General features: G+C 42.0%; 1 protein-coding gene across 1 annotated transcript in view; it reads right to left on the bottom strand.

Moving 5' to 3' along the window:
• The window catches only part of hcn1 (hyperpolarization activated cyclic nucleotide-gated potassium channel 1), a gene marked incomplete at both ends in the record, with an annotated part of 124,037 nt that overhangs the window by 63,200 nt on the left and 45,286 nt on the right, over positions 1–15,551 (bottom strand). The gene's annotated exons all lie outside the window — the stretch shown is intronic.

Here is a 15,551-nt window from a genome sequence, read left to right as displayed (position 1 = left end):
GAAAGAGATATTAGTCACTCACAATAACAAACAACTAACTAGGCCAGTCAATCTGTGAGTCGCAGCTAGAGAGAGCAGAACTAGTGCATTAGTGGGCTGAACAGAGATGATGTGTGGGTGTTGGTTTTAGACTGACAGTTAAAATGATGTGGCTAATACACTGCTTTGAAGAAGTTATATTAAGATCAAGTTATATATGTGTGGCAATTTTTCATGATTTCACGAGTGTCTGTATTTTTGATGGTATTGCAAATCATACCGTCGGGATTCCAAAATACCCTGATTTACCGCAATACCTTCATACGGCCCAAACGTATACTCACAGCAGAAGATAAAGTCGTTTCTGTTTGGCTACCAGATAATTTGGCTTCCTGCCATGCAATGTATCTGTGAATACCTACAGTATATACACAGTACACACACACACACACACACACAGAAGCTGAGCTATACATAATTCAGCATGGCATCTGTCACAAACAAACTGGCCAGAGTCAGGTAAAGACAGGTAGGCCTATACAGCAACGGACACATTATAGCAACTTTTGCTCCCCAGAGTGAAAGACGTTCAGAAAATAAGTTGAATGGAGCAGCTAGGCACTGCAGCAGACAGCGGTGAAATGACATGAGTCAAGCGCTACTGAGATAATGACTGTTTATTCCATTCTGACCTGAGATCAGATTCATACGAGGTTTCCGCCGGACAAACACTGGGTCTGATGAACCCATTCTGACCTGAGATCAGATTCTAAAAATGTCAGTCGTTCTTCGATTTTTTTCAAAAATAGCAGACCTACAAGCTCGTATCGCGCCACTCGGTGGCGCGATATGAGCTTGTAGATCTGCTATTTTTCAATAGCTAAAGCATGACATGATGCTGACAGCAAAATGGGTGCCCGGTCAGAATGGGTTATTCAGAGCAGGAAGGATCTAGAATAGAAAGTCATCAGTGGAGTGAACAGGCATGCAATGAAAAGAGCTTTCTCCGACATTAGGTCTGAACTGAGTCAATCTGCTCACGCCTGGATGGCTATATTGCTAATTCAGAGCCCATCATTAATAGGAGAAATCCATTACTTCTCCTCTGGTGGGTTATTCCATCATCCTTTTTTTTTGCCAAAAGCAATAAAAGCAATATGGGGGAAATGGTCAGTGATGACGGGGATCCGCATGATAAATCTGACCTATTGGCCATTTTGTTGAAACCCACTGTATTGTTAAAGGTTTCCTCAAATTAAAGACATTAGTGGATTCAGATAATTGTAATCTATTTTTAAGTTGATGGCACTATTCTCCCCATAAACGTCCTCTATTACTAATGTGTGAATTTCAGGATTTTAATAGACCTCTGAATGATGCGTTCTTTTTAATAGACTGTTATGGTATGGTGCACAGCACAGCTACTATGACAGGTTAATAGTACGTTTTCTTAACCTAACAATTAATTGCCAGTATAAGGAATGATAACTTTTGTTATTGGTAGGACTTTTTTTTTAAGCCTATTCATTATTATTATTATCATCATCATCATCATCATCATCATTCTTATACGTTTGTAGTGTCAAATAAATAACAGGGCCCTATTACCAAGCATTGTACACCTCTGTACAGTTGTTTTATAAATCAGCCATCATCATTATGCTAATCAGTATGCATAAACGTGCTGGCACTGTAATTATGCCATAACACAATGAATAATTTCCAGAGTCTATTGCAGATTAACCATATGCCATTTAAGTGATAAATAGCAAAGATCTCTGATCTTTGCATATCTATTTTCACTAACTATATATTTATTTAATCTAAACACATTTTATAAGAGCTCAGGACAGATGAAGAATGCTAGCCGCGTAGTGGCCAGACGCAAATCTGCCTCCGACATATCCACGACCAGGACAGTGTAATACGAGTCTGGCCAAAAGCCAGGCTAAGAAGGATGCCTCTACTCAAAAAACGACTAGTTTTACAGACAAAACATGTGTGAAGAACAACACTACTAGCACAATATGCTGTGGACCGACTCGTTAATGGTAGAGCTGACTTGCCACAATGCAATATGTCACATTTAGGGGAACACACTCTGGCCACATACCATTAATAAAGAATGATGGTGGCTTTATGCTTTGGGGTTGCATTACTACAGTGGCTGAGCCTGAACAGCTTGTCAGTACAAAGTCAACTACTGTAATATGAAGCTGAATCAGTCAGCATTAACATGGCTGAACATAAAAGTATTGAAGCGGTTCTTTAGTTTAAGCAATTCTGTAAAGGCGATGAAAGACTGCAAGACAAATTATTACTAGAGTATAGGAATTTCATGTAGGCCTGCATGACCACCATATTGCCCCTCAGTTTGGCCTTATGCCCCTCAAAAACATTATGGTCCACCTTCCCTGCCGGCTGCCGCTGATTTCACTGTTTTCTCCTCCGCCTCTTTCCTGCATGTCAATGTGGTTTTGAGATACCAGTGACTGAAGAATCATCAATCCCGCTGACATCCCATCCCCATGTTCAAAACAATGAGTCCAGGGACTCTGATTAGAGAGGGCTGAGCATGTAGCCTATTACAGTATGACTCTAATTCTAAATACCAGAACGGAATATTTTGTGAAATAAACATTATTTATTGTCTCCACCAGGCCGAAGGCATGGGGAGAGAGTATGTTTTGCACTCCGTCCGTGTGTGTGTCCTTCCGTCCTTCCGTCCGTCTGTTATCAGCTAATCTCCGGCACCGTTGGCCAAACTTTGCACACACACTCCCTGGATGCCAACGACGAACCTCTGCCCCAAATATTCCTCAACGGCCTGTTATAGCGCCGCCATGAGGCAAAACACATTTCTGCAGATAACTCGTACAAATTTTATCCATACATCACACAATTCGGTATACACTATCTCCATAGTCATGTGATCAACACAGATCTTCACAATTTCCCATCTTCCATCCTGATTGGCTAAGATTGGCTTCCAAAGCTCACATGATTGGTCCGTTTCGAACAAAATGCCACAAATCACAAACGCAGTGTCCAATTTCCATGAAATTATACACGCACATTTCCACTAGGCAGAGGACGACATGCCACAATTTTTCCCCCAAATCAGCCTCACGGTGGCGCTATAACAGGCCAATTCCTGTTTTTACGTATAACTGCATCGGCAACTTATGTATGCGCACTCCCTAGAGGCATGGAAAAACATTTTCCCTGCATCCCTCCGCATCTGCCGGTTATAGCGCCACCATGAGGCCGATTTCTGCTAAACACATTGTTTATGTTAGTCGCACAGATTTCATCCAAATCTCACGCAAATCGGTACACATGATCTCTGTAGTCATGTGATCAAGACGAGCCTGTTGGATTTCTCAGATTTTACACTGATTAGCTTAGATTGCCTTCCACAGTTTTGTACAAAATGCTGCACATGTCCTGCTCATGCATAATTCTATCCTCAGAGATGCTATGAGTGATCTGGCTCTGCATTTCCTCAACAAAATGAAGAACATTGTTGCAAGAAACAAACAAACAAACAAACAAACATGTTTATATTACCCCTAAACATTTTGCCAAACATCACACACACTCCTATCCTCCAGGTGGAGACCTGTGCCCAGAAGGGCACTTTTTCTAGTTTATTCATGAATTTATTCATGAATTTAGTACTGATAATACTATATATTAAAGATAAAATCATCCCTACCCTAACCCTGAAAAACTAAATATAAAATATTTGACATCCTTGCTGCTCTGGCATTTGGTATTTATGCCCTCAAACAAACAAGGTCAAGTGGCCTTGCCCGTAATCAAAATGAAATTCCAGGCAGGATAGTAAGTACTGCATAAATAATTTCTGGGGACTACAGCACCAGCAGGTGAAAGGTGTGTGTGTGTGTGTGTGTGTGTGTGTGTGTGTGTGTGTGTGTGTGTGTGTGTGTGTGTGTGTGTGTGTGTGTGCGTGTGTATGTACTATGTATACATATGTATGTTTCAGCACAAAATGTTTGTTTGTCCCATGACCTGCAGCTGCGCAGCTGCTCCTGATTGACGCACGGCACACACACACACACACACACACACACACACACACGCACACGCACACGCACACGCACACGCACACGCACACGCACACGCACACGCACACACGCACACACGCACACACACACACACACACACACACACGCCCTCTTTTAGACGCTAGCGTATTGCAGAGCCATGCTCATAAAAAGGAGAAGTGAGAACTAACTGAAGAATATCTTGCAGAAGCACTTTAACAACAGTGTTGTTACACTTTTGACCGTGTTCAATATTATCATCAAACAAAGTGACAAAGGCTATATATTATGACTCCTTGCAAGCAAATTATAAGAACCTGGGCAAGATGTTCTATCGAGGTGGTTTAACATACCGGTATAGGTATAGTCCACGATTAATGTGTATGGACATGCAGGGCTTACATCTTAATCTTAATCTTAATCTGCTTGTTGCACCCAAGTAGGCCATAAATGCCCCACCATGCGACTTCTCAGCCTCGGCGGAGTCTGTGCTGTCCTGGGTCGGGCCTCTGTCCAGAGCTTCCCCCTCGTCCTCTCTCAAAGTACGGAAGGCTTGCCTGGTGGCGGCGACGCTATACCGGGCGTCTCTCTGGGGACGGGCACTGCATCACTCTCTCCACATGAGTCAGCCTGTGACAGGGTAGGCTCTGGGCATCTGGACATGTGAATGTTGTCGATGAGACTCTTGCTACATTCCCTGTGGTCCAATTTCGATTACTCTCGTATTATATGTCTTTATCTCGTCTCTGATCTTAAAGACATGAATAAAATATCCTGGAAAGCCAATCCAACGCCGTCAATCTTTCTCAGATGTTTCAGTGACCTTCTCTTCCGATCCAGAAGAACTTCAACTATTTCCTGGGAGCATGACACCACTTTCCCCCCACGAGGGTTTGCTATATTGAGTCTATATTCAAACTAATATCTTCTACATTTCTCACAGCGGTAATTTCCTTCTTTAATGTCAACAATCTTATCCTTGCAGTCCTCATGGGGACATTCCTGGTATATGAACCTTTCCTTACGAATGTCCATGATTGTTGCCACGCCTCTAGATTCACTGCACTGTTGTCCTGTACACTGTATGTCATTGAAGGCCATCTTCAATATTAAGCAATATTACACCAGAGGGTGTGGGTTAACGTGATTATTGCCACGACAGGGATGCGGTCAGGAACGAGACGAAGTCGAGTTCCGCAAGCATCACTGAATTGTAAGTTGATTAGCGGTATCCCGTAGCGGCATATAATCCACCCGACACTGAAACATATCATTACGTCACCATCGAAGACCAATTATACCCTGGCATTGGTACATATCTTCATCACGTCATATGCTGGTACGGGACATGCGCATCGTAGCATGACGAAAAACATTACTTGCACGGTCTGCTTGCGTATGTCTCGTGGCAGGGTATGACGTAATTAGTTTGTGCTTGATATGGCAGTGGTGTCAGATTACATACATGTATACATAGGGGCATTACCTTTAATCCACCCGACACTGAAACATATCATTACGTCACCATCGATAACCAATTATACCCTGGCATTGGTACATATCTTCATCACGTCATATGCTCATATGCTGCTACGGGACATACGCATCTTAGCACCTGATGAAAAACATCGCCCGCTCTGCTTGCGCAAGTAATAAATTGTTATAGTAATGTCCTCAAAATTTGTGGACGGAATTAGCTCATTTCGGGGGCGCAGGGGGGAGAGAGAGAGGATCCAAGAGAGAGGGGGATAGAGAGAGAGAGAGATAGAGAGAGAGAGAGAGAAGGGAGGAGGGAGGAGGGAGAGAGCTACGTATTGGGTATGTTGTATCCCCGAACGGGCAGGGCTGGACGGAGACAAAAATGAGACATTTTTGCGGAATTTAGCCAAGACTGGCCCACCACAACCAGCGAGCAGATACTCTACTGACTTATCGGGTCGAGGCCTATACAAATACTTGAAATACAAGCCCTTAACACCACCCCATTTACAGTACAACATAAATGATACGCAACAAACAGACAACTAATAGGGTCGGCCCACCAGGCATATGCGTGGTACGTCCTGTGGCCAGTCCACCCCTGCGAACGGGTATGGACTAGTATTCTATAATTGGACCTCACAGAACATCATTAGACATTAGATAGAATAGACCTTTGTCATGGCAGCTTTTACCACAAACAAACTGTACAAGTAAAGGGTTCCCCCTGTGTGCGTCATTTCTCACATCAGATATTGACAAGCTTTTGCTACAAAGCTGTACAACTAAAGGTTTTCACAAATATTGACATGTACTGAAAGGTGTTCCATTCAGGTTGAACAGAGTCAGGTTGCTGCTATTGTGCTTGTCAGCTCACTGAAAAGAGCTTACCCTACTATTCTATTTCATTTTGATATGGCTGAAGTGAAAAAGGGTATGTAAAGGGTAAGAAAGAAAGAAAGAAAGAAAGAAAGAAAGAAAGAAAGAAAGAAAGAAAGAAAGACAGAGACACACAGATAGAGAGAGAAAGAGAGAGAGAGATAGAGAGAGAGAGACATACACATACAGTATTCCTGGATGTGTTGTTCTGGCTTAATAATTTATGTGTTTACCAGCCAAATCTTTTTTTGGCAAAGTCCCTTGAAACTCTGGGCATGTCATTATAGCCTGTGACAATCGTATAACCTCTGTGCACCAGTGACGCTGGCCGGCCACACAAAGAGCAGAGCAGAGGACAAGAAGCTGTGCTGATGCTCAGATATGATTCAGCTCATCCACAGGGAGATGCAGTGCACGGCCCTGGAAGGCTAAAATTAGCCACAACTAAACGTAACAGCATACAGGATGGCTGTCGCAAAGCAGGCTAGTAGGTACCCATCCTGCTGCATACATCTTTATTCTTGTTTTAGCAGCGATATGTATGCACGCACACACGTTGGGGGAACAAGAGAAACAAGACAGCAAAACATGTATACTCTAAGAAGCTACAGAATTCCAGGATAATGGGACAACGCTGAAACACAGGAAGTGGCACTTTAGCCCTATTTGAATTGCAAATATTTCACACGAGACAGAAATAGAGGGTCGGGCGAAGAGAGCTCGTCTTCACTCTCTGGAAAACACCACAAAAGAGACGTCAAAAGAGAGAAGGAGGAAAGTAAAACAACTCTGATGAGGCTTACTCTCAACTGTTGACTGAGCGTCAGCTTTGATTACAGTATGTCTGCATGGGCGACAAAGAGGCCCTGTCAAGTTCCCTCCCTGCAGGGACCATTTCACGTCACCTGGATTTAAAAAAAAAACCTTTTCTTGGCCATGCTGTCTCATGGGAAGAGGAGACAGACGCTGTGGAAAGTAGGACTGCTTTACATATTTCAGTATTTTTGTCTGGAGGTTCAGACTGTTTCATCACCAGTAAGAAGAGGTAGTGGCAACATTTTGGGACGGTTTTTGAGGGGCGATAGCTCCTCCTATGTCCAGCTTTTGGTGTGTGTGTGTGTAAACAGAAACATTGCATAACACAAACATTGAAGACAAAGATGAGGACGCAAATTTTGATTGGCCGGAATGAGATGATGTATGATGAAGTACGATGATAAGAGCACCCCTCACTTCACACAGGGGTGATTTTTGAGGGGCGCTAGCCCCTCCTATAAACAGCTATAGTGTTTAATGTTTGTGTTGTTTGAATGCCATTTAAATTGAAAATTGAGCAAATCGAACCCTTGGCCAATAAGGGACCACCATTCTTGATGATGATGTACGATGATTAGAGCGCTCCTCACTTCACAAGGGTGTGATTTTTTATTGCTGTTCACAATTGTTCTGGCAAATGTCACTGATTAAAGATATGACCAAAACGCTCATTTCGAAAATAAACCATGAGTTTTGGGAAAATCTGATTTGGCTTTGGGTCTGTTCTAAACACAATGGTTCACAGTTCACACTGCACTCTGTGAGGTCTGTCTCCACAACAAAGCTGTCATTATCAAACAATTCCCTGTGTTCCTCAAACTAAGTAGGCCTACTGTAGATTCTAATGAGAGATGGCAAGATTACTGGGAATAATACGACTGTACATACAATGACAATAACAACATCACTCCATCTGCATTGATACAAAGAGACTAATGCATCCACACTCGTCTCTGCGTAATATGCCAAACAGAATTGTACATGTACAACCTCCCCATAATCCCTATAATTAAGGCGGTTATCTCACACTGAACCCCGTGTGGGAGCGAACAAGGAGAAAGAAAAGTGAGAGTGAATGAGAAGAAACAGACGGAGGCAAACGCAGGAGGAGGAGCTCGAGTTCCTCAGCGATGATGTTACAGTACGTTGACAGATCATGACATAAGCATATAGGTCTCCTGTCAGGCTATGAACATGAACTACGGATAGGTGTTAGATGGATGCAGAGGAGCATTGCTACAGTATAGAGCACCGATGTCTGACGTCAATATCGGTAGAGGGCGTTTCAGTCCACGGAACGTTTACTTTTTATTGTCTCCACCAGGCCGAAGGCATGGGGAGAGAGTATATGTTTTATTGTCTCCACCAGGCCGAAGGCATGGGGAGAGAGTATGTTTTATTGTCTCCACCAGGCCGAAAGCATGGGGAGAGAGTATGATTTATTGTCTCCACCAGGCCGAAGGCATGGGGAGAGAGTATGTTTTATTGTCTCCACAAGGCCGAAGGCATGGGGAGAGAGTATGTTTTATTGTCTCCACCAGGCCGAAAGCATGGGGAGAGAGTATGTTTTATTGTCTCCGCCAGGCCGAAGGCATGGGGAGAGAGTATGTTTTATTGTCTCCACCAGGCCGAAGGCATGGGGAGAGAGTATGTTTTATTGTCTCCACCGGGCCGAAGGCATGGGGAGAGAGTATGTTTATTTGTCTCCACATGGCCGAAGGCATGGGGAGAGAGTATGTTTTGCACTCCGTCCGTGTGTCCGTGCGTGTGTCTGTATGTCCGTCCGTCCGTCTGTGTACAGCTAATCTCCGGCACCATTAACCCGGTCTGTGCCAAATTTTGCACACACACTCCCTGGATGCCAACGATGAACCTCTGCCCCACATTTTCCTGAACGGCCTGTTATAGCGCCACCAGCTCCACCAGCTCCACCCTCCACACCCCATAGGGGTGTGGAGGGTTTAGATTTTAGCCTCATATAAGAACTGTGATTGAAAAATAAGCAAATCATCCCGGCAGTTTCACTCATATATGGATAATATGAAGAATCAACTGACTGTGAGAAAACGCTAATGTTACTGCTGCTGAATTAGTTATATTTCCACTAGAAACAGACTCAAATATGAGTGACTGACTGTCATAAACGATACAGAGACACCTCCCGACAATATCGCCGGGGCAGTTTGTTTATTTTTGGACCCCAATGCTTATAATGAGAGGATTTTAAGATGACCCCATGTTATTCTCCATAGAGAAAGACTTCCATGAACCAGGGGTTGAGCGCAGCTCTATACTGCTGCATGCCTGTCCCCCGAGTTTTACATAGTTACCTGACCGCAAATTGCAATTATTTATTGCCTTATCGTTAGAATTGTTAATAATCGTTAGAATTGTTAAAAGAATCCGGATGCACTGAACAGAAATCATTATTTCCACTTTGTTGGCCATAGTAGATCATTTATTTTCGATTGTTGCTACTGATGTCAGTCATTTCCTTGTATATTTCAGTAATAGGCTTTTATAAGCTACTTATCGGCCCTGTGCAATTCGTGTTTACAAAGCCTAAAATGCAAACAGAAATGTATTTCTTATTTTATAGTTCCAATTTTCATTGCTAAAAAACACAATTTAATCATTCATCACAATTATTTGACAATTAATCATCAAATACAATTACATGATAGTGAGTGACAGACAGCTCTAAAAGTTGTATAAGCCTGCGTTCACTGAAAGGGTCAGAATGCATCGTCGTCACAGTGCTCTCCCACTAAGCTCTCATAACAGCATGACAGTAGGCACTAGGTAGTATTGACACAAAGCCAAAAGCCCCATCAATGCTCTCAACCACAATGCTAGCTTAAAATTAAGTCCATCAAGCTTACAATTGACCTTATGGGTCAAAAGTCAGCACAACCTTCTAATACGGAAGTGTTTAATGGCCGAGACGAGACGTGACAGTGTTGCAAGGTTATGCATTGGTCTTGTTCAGCCAGCAGTGGCAGTGCACTGATTAACATTTTGATTCTCTGCATCTATCCATTTAGCAGTACTGTACAAGAGTATTCTTAACCTTTTGAAATGGATTACACCGTCAGACACCCATTTGATACCTTTTTTTAACCCAAACTAAACGGTAACATCCAGACCCGGAAGGCTCCATTTTGAACCCCTAGTGGTCCATGGACCTGACATTAAGAATCAATGCCGTATATAGTATGATATGTAACCATAGGAAATTAGCATACTGTATGGCAAGACATGTCAGTTCATGATACATTGACCCTGACAGGAATGTCAGGTCGCAGCAAACATTCCATCATTGCAAGGTCATAAAGGGATTACATGATACAATGTAATTTATAGTTTTATATGCGGCAGAGGGATTACTACTAACACCAATAGTAATACAACATTCAAGAAATATAGTAAGTTCATCAACAACTACTGTAATGAATATTGCAAATGTTTTACTGTTGATTGATCACATAATTCCTTATTTTATCCACTGTTTGACTGCTCATATTTCCCCATACAACTGGTGATAGATTGTTCACACCACGTTTATTGGATTAATCCTGCTATGTTACAAGACTATGCAAATCCGGTCGATCCAAGTGCAAAAACCCAGGCAAAACGTAAAGCTTTTGCAGCTCTTTAGTCAACTGAAAATACATTTTGTGGGAGACAGACTTCATCGATTTTGCCAATTTATTTTATTTATTTATATCATTTATCAGCTCTAATTCCATTATTCAATTTTTTTTTAAATTATTCATCACTTTCAATTTCACTTGTTTATGTTGTATAGGTTCTCTCTCACCTTGCCAATATGGCCTGTATAGTGATAAGCCCAATATACTTCCTTAATATGATACAGATAGTTATCAATTAATAATTAATCACCAACTCATCATACAATAAGTGTAAAAGAAAAACCTAAAAACAGAAATGATTGGATGAAATTGGTATCCCGATCTGAAAATGTGTTTTCTGTTTACTAAAGAGCTGGAGAGACGGGGAGACCCCCATTACGGAACAAACTATCTATAGCAAAGATTACTACGAGAATATAAGGCTGTTTAATATTATCTTTACAGTGTTTGTGTCACTGAAGGATGTCAGGACTGGTCGGTCTAGTGTCCCTATTCTGCTAAGTATCAGATCTACATGCTCACATTGTGTGTCCTGTTATTGTACAATAGATCGGCTATTTTCAGCTAAATGTATTTAGTGTAGAGGGACTAGCGGACATAATAGTTCCCTGGGGTACCCTGCATGGTCAACTATTTAAAAAGTATATACTGTTCAAAGTGATTCATGCGTATATAGGTTTTAATATTCAAGTCTATATGTCACTGAATCCTACCAGGAGAAAGTCTGTCCATTTGACACCCTTTGACTGCCCTCATATAGGAATGAGTCATCATCAAGCGGCTTCACATTAGCCAGTGTGTGACCTCTGTCTAACATAACCACTTCCCTATTTTGGTACATGTTGTTCTAATTACGTTTAAAGAAATATGATATGCTGTTTTCAAATACATATACAATAGGGTTTACGTGGTTATGGGCTATCCAGGATTAACAAGGCTCTAATTTGAAGGGATTAAATCCACCGGTGGCTATTACATAGAATGATGACAAAACTGCTTCCAGGAAAATCTGGAATTCTCCTGGTTAAAGGGATTTTCAACATAGAATATAGATATGAAAAATATATATATATCACGGCCCCCTCATGCATCAGAATGTTCTTGTAAATAGATGACATTAGTGATTGGGAGGGAGTTGTCCTGGCTCGCTATAGCGCACGTAGGCTACGCCATCGCAAACATAGCGGATTTATGCCCCGAAAAGCATGTTTTTGCAATAAACGTTTTTAAATTCTGCATTTGCGGTGCCCCCTATGGATGAAAATGGAATTGCTTTGGGCTCTCCATTGATTAAACCACCCTCGACATGTGATTAAGATTTGGGGTAGATTGGACATTCAGTTTGTGATTTGTGTCATTTTTTGTTAAACAGGCCCCTCCCACTAACTTTGGAAGTGGATTACAGCTGAACGATATGGAGTATGAACATTCTGCCTGTGGTGTTTTAATTGGATAGGTCCAGAGATCAGCCTACCGACTTGTGTGAGATTTGCACAAAAGCTGTAGAGTGGAAGAGCCAAAAGTGTGTTTTGAATAAAAGTGTAAATGGCAGGAAATCTATCCCGACACAAATGGGCGTGGCCTATGTGAGAGATGCGTTACGACCCAAGGAATCCCGGGAAAGTGAATTTTGATTTTAGGACCTACGGTTCCAGAGTTATAAGGCTGTTATAGCCCACTTTATAAATTCATTATTAATTAATAATTTGTTAAATATTATATATATTTAATATATTTAAGTGAACAGTTGAACTGGGATTTAAAAAAGGGGATTGTCCATAAATAATTTAAGAATTGATAAAGGAAAAGACAATGTTTCATAATATGAATTTGCTACTTAAAACATGGCATATTTTGTCATACAAAGGCTGTTCTACAAGCTCAAAAACCACGCATATATATATATACAGTAGTCAATTCTTACAATTTGTTAAAGATTTTTGAGAATGAATGTTTTAAAGATATATTCAGTGATTTCACTTAATTCAAATATCACTTATTTTTTTGTTTTGTTGTGATAATCCTCTCTACTATAGAGTGTGCTGACCATATTAAGGAGTTCCTCCCTGTCCCCAGTTAACCCCTGGGGGTAAAAAAAACCTTAGGTTTCGTTTTTGGCTCTCTATCCTGATTGGATGAAAGGCTTAGGTCCCAGCCAAAAACGAAACCTAAGGTTTTTTGAGTGAAATCACTGAATATACCTTTAATGTTTTTGAAAATGTTGGCATAGGCTAATGACATGCTCCAAAGTAAGGACACAATGTTGAAACCCCATGAACTCTAGCATCCTTATTCTTGTGAAGCATTGTGATCTTGTAGAGGAGCTATTTTCTGTAAATAGATAAAAGGAGGGGACCCTGTACAGTAGGGTTTAAGCGATTAAAGCAGAATTGAATACGGTAGTTATTCATTTGGTGATGAAATTGTTTTGTAATCAACAATATATTTCTGTAAAGCCATCAAATGATAATGTTGTGTGCAGTGGAATAAGACTAAGCGATGTGTGTTCGGTCAGTGAAGTGACAGAAATGATATGTTCTCACAATCACTGTAACGTTGAACGCTCTTCTCCTTGCACTCGGCTCTAAAGCAGAGCGTTTTACTTAATGGGAGCGCACAGTAATTTGTAGTCAGAGACTTAATTAAAAGCCAGCAAACGATCGATAGGACCTTATAGTGTGGGGAGAAAACATGGAGCGATCCATTAAGAACACACAGCAGGGTTCGTTTTGGACGGAAAACCATTATGTCGTCACTGCATGTTTTCACTAAGTGATATGAATTATCTGTGATTAGAGAGTGAGACAGAGAATTACACCCAAGTAGCTAGGCTACTGTAATTCATCACATAAGAAATGAAAGAAATAACAGAAATGTCACATTTGGAATTGACTCAGTTTTGGAACCAGTGTGTTGTTATTTGTGTTTATCACATAAACACAGTTTATGTAAGGATTCAATCCTATATTAAAATTGGACCGGCTGACCGGCAGGTGGGCGGACCTCTGGCGTCACTCAGACATAACCATAAATAAGCCCCATATGTCCATACTGTAAACTGTATATACTGTAGGCAGAACCAAGGCCTAGGAACAAATTAATGAAGGAAGGGTCGCTGACGTAATTTTCTTTACCCTGCAATTCTAGCCGGCAGATTCGTCACACTCGGCCAAACTGCAGCTGAATCTCTGGTGGAATACATTGGAGTCAATGGAGCTGAGTTGACAAGCATATGAACACACTATTTCTGAATGATTGAGACCATTGTTTTTAAATAAATGACATATAACACATCATTGCCTGCTGTGTTGTACATTGTGTCATTTTATAGAGGTATGTAAAGAGCACGTACGTTTCTGAATGTGCCAAGAGACTGTCCACCGTTTCCCATCTGGCAAATATCGCGATACCTGCTGCTGTTTAGATGCCTCAATAAAATAATGTGCTGTGCACATCGAAAGTCAAGTTATTAGAAAACAACCTGTTATCACAGGTTGTTTCACTGATATGTTTTCTTTTATATTCCTGAACCGAATAATGACAAAGGTTGCAATCGTTCATAAATAGACTAGTGTTTGTTCATACCAGCCGGCTCTATCCACATGGGCCGCGGACCTTATGGGCCGCGAGACTGAACAAAAGAACTAAAACTAAAGTGTGGAAACAGCCTCAAACGAGGCAGCCCCAGTCCTTTGAGCGTCAAAAAAAGACATGCCAGTCTTCCACAGTGGAGCCGGCTTGCTGAAGTTGTCTGTCTGCAGCAAGCCCCCAGTGAGGCTCTCCAATGTTGAGGCATTCGGCCCTAGTGGTAAGAGCGGGAACTCTAGGCGGACCCGTGGAGTTATGACGAGGAAACCATGTGAAGGGGTTTAACATTGAGCGCTTGTTTGCACTTGAAGTAGACGGTTCTTCCGGGTGCTTCAAAACGCCACTGAGCAACTTCCACTGAAATTAATAGTGGGGGGGGCTGGGCTGTCACTCCGGTTCAGTCTCTATCCTTGTAATACTCTATGGACTGCAGTCAACCGGCTTAAGAACGGCCGGCCCCCCCACCCCACCCACCTCCTCACCCTCGCTGTGTGTTCTGCATTTGTTGTGGTGGAATCCCCATGTGTTTGTTGTGGTGGATGCGCGTGAACAACAGAGAGAGGAGAGCAACAATGCTTGGATTTCTAAACTTTCTACGAGTAGTGCACACACCACGCGCACGGAGCCGCTGAAGAATCGTCCCCCCTCTGGGTTGTAAGCCAGAGATACGTCACTGCCAGCAGTGGCCCCTTCAGCTTATTAATGGCTCTCAAACAGGGACGTGCACACATAAACATCAAAGGGGGCTTCGGCCCTTGCCCTTTTATCCGTCTGTAAACAACTGCCCTTTCCAGACCACGAATGCAGCATTTACTATGGTGAAAGAAATGCAAATGCCACACTCTTTTCCATGCCATGCCGGAAGGCAGCATTCAGGAGAATTGCTTTTTTCCGAAGTCTCCTGAACGTGAACAGAGTATTTTGCGCTGAACTAATTTGTTTAGAAATCCATGCCGTACACCGCATCTCCACTAGCTAAAAAGTGCTGGGTTGCACCCGAAAATAGATGATCTACGCGTTGTGAGCTTGTAGATCTGCTATTTTCGCTATTTTTGCCCTCTTAACGGGATTTCAGCCCCTGCCCCTC

Source organism: Protomyctophum parallelum (genome assembly GCF_964188405.1).
Source record: "Protomyctophum parallelum genome assembly, chromosome: 21".
NCBI lineage: Eukaryota > Metazoa > Chordata > Actinopteri > Myctophiformes > Myctophidae > Protomyctophum > Protomyctophum parallelum.
This window is presented reverse-complemented; position numbering and strand designations above follow the sequence as displayed.